We start from the raw sequence: 5,101 nt of genomic DNA, 5'->3' as shown, positions 1-5,101 counted from the left end.
ATAAATCCGTTCCACTCAGTGTATAATTTGAAGAACCCATTCTCACAAAGAGACAAGTAAATGCTTAGGCTTTTGAGGATAAATTGAAGCTGCAATATCCTGCCTTGTAAAATTAACATCATTAATTAAATACATTGATTCTAATAAGAGTTAAGGGTCATTTTTGCATACAATATTAGATTTATGATTACCTTAAACTCAATTATAGATCAATTATATCTCTTAATATTAGAAATTCATTATCTTGATATCATTGACATTAACTGTCTCTTCTCTTCTAACGTGAGTCCTACATTTAAATTTTTTAATATTTTTCATTATATATATTATATAGTAGGTCTCACATTTGAACTTTTTTAATATTTTTATTTTATAATAAAAAATATTTTTATTTTTCATTACAAATATTTTTTATTTTAAAAATTCAAATGTGAAACCCACACGGGACAGGAGAATAATATAAAAACTATCAAGATAGAGAATTTTTAATATTGAATAATATTACCTCATAGTTGAGTTTAAAATGTTTTTAAACCCTTGAAGTAAACTGGAATGCAAAACTAACTTTGAACCCTTCTTATAATGCCGGATCTGAGAAGCAACCTCGGAGTGGAATAATTTCTTGTGTTGAAAAAGTCCCAATTTAACTCCACCAAGCACTCTGTGGGGCTATAATAATGGTAATAAAGAAAGAACCATCCTTTTCAACTTAGGCACAGACCCTCTTTCACTTTACCAACTCTTCCTCATCCTCCTGAAGCTCCAAGAAGCAGTCATGGAGATGGGATTGCTCTATCAACGACACAGAAGCAACTAGCAAGCTGGCTAGCTGTTCATCGATCATTTTCTTGGTGATGGGATTGAATTTGAAAGAACTTGCCATCTTAATAAAGTTATCATAAAGTGAGGCCTCTTTCAGGTGGTTGTGTACGGATTGGCGTTTTACAGGTATGGATTTTGACGATGGAGCTGAGAAGGAAGAATATGAAGTTGGTATAAAAATGTCAGATGGGTTTTCTATTTCTGGAGCTACCTTGGCTTCTATGGAGTCTCTGTCTCATCCAATAGTATGTTCTGTTTCTTGCTTCCTCTCTCTCTCTCTCTCTCTCTCTCTGTGATGACCAGAGATTAATTGATTTGGAGGTTGAAGATGAAGATGATGATGGGTTTGGATTTTTGTCGTGAAATCAGGTTCAGAAGGTGGTTGTTTTTGCTGATATGCAATGTAAGAATTGCCAGAAGAGAGTTTCTGACATTATCACAAAATGAACGGTATGTTCCTTTCCTTTAATTCGTGGGACGTTGCATTACTTTTCAGTTAACTGGTTTTGGTTAATTGTGTTAGAGGATTAGTATTTTCAGATTTTGCATTAAACTTGTCTATGTCCACCTTCAGCAGCTTAACTTTTCTATGTACATATACTATGAAACTAGTTAAGGAATTTCCTGAAAATACCCTAACTCATCAATTTGTTTAATTTTTTTATTGGCAAAATATTATTTTAACCCCTAACTTTGTTTGAGAACAACTCTGTTCTACTAATGATGTTAGATTTAGTAAAAATAGTTCCCCACAATATAATGAAAAAATTTGAATTCTCATAAAGAAAGTTGTTTAAATTAGTGCTCGATATGCCTTAAATGAAATTGCACTAATACTCAATAAAAAAAAGAATAACTCAGTTCTAATAGTTTGTTGATTCAAAATAACTCAATTTTTATAATTTTTTAACCTATTACAATCCATTCTTTATAATTGATTAGCTCAATAAATTATAAGAGATATGTTATACCATGTCAAAGTTCAAAATTAAATTGATACTTGAGAAAAAAATTAAAGAGTAAAAGTTACATTATAATTTTTTTGGTGAAACACTGAAACATCGGTTTTAATTTTATTAGAAAACCTTATAATCTTATATACTTAATATTATATGTTGAATATACTTAATTTTAATTAAATCAAGCTATGTTGATTCTTTATATATTATTTATTCTATGATGAAATCTTATTATTAATATTATTACCATGTTAAAATTCAGGTATTGTGATTCAATTGGATCAAAATACATTGAGCATATAAGGTGAAATACCTTGCCCTAATTTATTTGTTAAGTGACCATTTCAAAGAAACTTCTTTTTTTTTTTTTTGGAGTATTATGGGTAAGAATATCTTGAAACAGGCTAAAGAGGAAGAGAAGTAGGGAAGAGTTTAGACCATGTGATCCTTGATACTTGCCACCATTAAATAGGCTGGCAATGACAAAATGTTTTGGAATATATAAGCTGTTAATTTATGATTATCACTGTAATTATTACCTTTTGATTCAGATATTCTCTTGTCTTTTAACTCATTTTCCCAAATATGCCAAAAAGTTAAAAAAAAAAAAAAAGTTCCTTTGTCACCTTCTGATGACTTTGAGCCTTCTCTTAGTTTACAAGCTGGCTCAGCATCTTATTTGTTCTATAAAACCACAAGACAGAACCACTGCTGTCAAAAAGTTTGTTTTTATTCACTAAAGAAAGACCTTTTATTTTCTTTTTTTTCTTGAAAGATTTGGAGTTAGTTTTGTTAATTAGCTTTACCTCTGAGAATAATTAAAATTTTAATTATAAATTATTTCTTATAAATAGACTTAAAAGGTAGTAACTTATATCAATGATTAATTAACTTGCTAGCTATTTAAAAATGTAAACATGGATAACTGGATAAATTCTTTTTTTTTTTAAGCCAGGTTACATTGTAAATTTTTATTTTAATGTCTCAAAAATTTCCGAATGAAAGGATGTCATTTTGGGTTTGGCATGATTGATTACATTTCTATAGTTCAAATATTTTTCCAATTAAATTACAGTAACTAGCTTATAAATTTAAAAATAAGTTAAAACAATAGGTAGTGAGATCACAAACGATGTGAAAAATATATATATATATATATATATATATACTTATTCCAAAAAGAAGAAGTATCTTAGGCATATGATTTTTTTTGTCTAAAAAAATATACCCCTTTTGCTAAAAAATATAAGATATTTTTTAAAAAATTAAATATTAAAAAATGTAAAGCATTTTTATTCTTTTAAGGTGAAATTATTATTCTTTTTTCAAAAATACCTCTATTAGTTAGTGATTTTATATTTATTGCAAGGTGTTTCATAGGGATAAATATGAAAAAATAATGTTAGTTAAAAAGTAAGTAATTACTTTATTGAGAGGTGAAATTCAGTTAAAAATATCTTATATTTTTGTAAATACCCAAGTTTGGTTGGTTTTGTGGCTTAGGGTGATTACATTTTTTTAATAATAATCTTGATAACATAAGCAATAAAAACTTTTTTTAAGAAGTCAACTAATATAAAAATTCAGTAGAGCTCAAGCATCTAAATTCTAAATCACTACTTCAATATTTTATTTTATTTTAAAAATAAAAATTATACTCATGACTCCTAGGACGAGCATAGGATGGTCGTCTCTTAATTTCTATCAATCCATATTTTATATTATTTCATGCTTACTTTTTCCTGTATTTTCCATTTAATAGGTTCAAAATGAAAAACAAATATACTTGTCAGCCTATTAATTTCTTGTTTTTTTAAAAATAAAGTCTTAACTTCAAAAACTATAGATAAAATATTTTAAATTTCAATAATTGAAATTAAATTTGAATAATCCAAATATCAATTTAAAAATGAACATGTAAACGACTTCTTGAAATAAGTACATAATGTGTGGACCCTTATAGCAATATATGATAGTGAAAATATTCATGTAGTTCATGATTATTAATAATTTGATGTTAGAAATTATGTTGATGAGACTAAGACAAGGCAAAAATGAATGAATTGGATCAGCAGAGACAGAATCATTGGAAGTGAACGTGTTGGAAAAGAAGGTGACTCTCACTTTTAGATTACCAACGATTGGTGAAGTGATGCAACAGCGCCAATTAGCTCCAATCACTCGCACTTCACTCCCTAAAGCTGCCCTCATCAAACGCTTATTTCGCTCTCTTCATATCCTTCACTGAGCAAGTCCTCGTGCCTTGTTCGGATTTGGATTCTCTCCATTGCTCAATTCTTAGAATAGGTAAATCCAATGACCATGTCTTTTCACATAAGCAATTTCAAGAATCAATTGATATTTTGTACTTAAATTTTCTTTCTATAGAATAAATGATTGTCCTTTTTCTTAAAATAATGTTTCTCTTCATGTAATATTTTTTTTCTTGTAGAAAAAATTAAACTGAACACTGGCATAATCACACAATGAGAAAAAGAGATTTGATGAGTTTTGATTACTTTCTTTTTTCTTTTTGGGTTTTTAATCCCATCAAATCGGCCCACAATCACGCTCCTAGTGGGGTTAGAATTTTGAGGTCTATATATGATTGGACCCAATGCTCTAATGATTGAGGAATCTTTTGTATACTCATATTTTTTTGCTTTTTTTTTTTAATTTAAAAATAATAAATAAGCATCTTGAAAAAAAAATTAATGTCAAGTTAAGAATTTTAATATTAAAACAGAATAGAAGAAGTACTGAATTTGAAAACTGTAACTATGAAAAAATTTTAATTTAACATTAATTTTTTATGGGGGCCTTCTTGTCATTTCCCTTTTTTTTTTTTTTTACGTCTCAAATCTCGATATGTAACATTAGTTTCGGAATCTTCTGATTAAAGATCCTAATCAAGTCTCGTGCCTTTATTTAATTTGGCGCAACTTTGCTACATAGGTTTCTCAATTATTATTTTTTAATGCTTACAGCCAAATTGGATTGAATATTGAGTTTGGCTGCTTTGAATAACCTGACGCGGAGAACAATCATAAGTATTAAAGAATGGTAAGGAAACCTTTTTTTTTTTTTAATTCCTGAGTTGTCGTCCACTAATGTTTTCCAGCTACGTATTTGATACATGGAACATTAAGAAAGACAATTTGTTTGCCAGGCATTAAGAAAGACAATTGACGTTTTAAATTTTACTGCAACACTTAACAAGCATTATGCGATAGACCAAAAAATTTAACATGTTAAGTCTATGAATCGAGTTAGTTTTTCTTAATATAATAAATTAAAGTTTAAATTTTTATTAAAAAAAG

At 28.2% G+C, this 5,101-nt stretch overlaps 1 long non-coding RNA gene across 2 annotated transcripts; it reads left to right on the top strand.

Annotated features, from left to right (window-relative positions):
• The first annotated feature begins 663 nt into the window (after positions 1-663).
• On the top strand, positions 664-4,216 carry LOC129323095 (uncharacterized). 2 transcript variants are annotated; one of them, XR_008596357.1, is made up of 4 exons: positions 664-1,067; positions 1,192-1,272; positions 2,044-2,085; positions 3,857-4,216. It is a non-coding gene; the product is annotated as an uncharacterized LOC129323095 (long non-coding RNA). The 2 variants fall into 2 exon arrangements; XR_008596356.1 differs by having other exon boundaries at positions 3,854-4,216.
• The last annotated feature ends 885 nt before the right edge of the window (positions 4,217-5,101 follow it).

This window comes from Prosopis cineraria, unplaced genomic scaffold (genome assembly GCF_029017545.1).
Source record: "Prosopis cineraria cultivar Desert tree isolate PC_DT_omini unplaced genomic scaffold, ASM2901754v1 PC10, whole genome shotgun sequence".
Classification (NCBI taxonomy): domain Eukaryota; kingdom Viridiplantae; phylum Streptophyta; class Magnoliopsida; order Fabales; family Fabaceae; genus Prosopis; species Prosopis cineraria.
The sequence above is the reverse complement of the archived record's forward strand: the minus strand, read 5'-3'. Positions and strand labels throughout refer to the sequence as shown.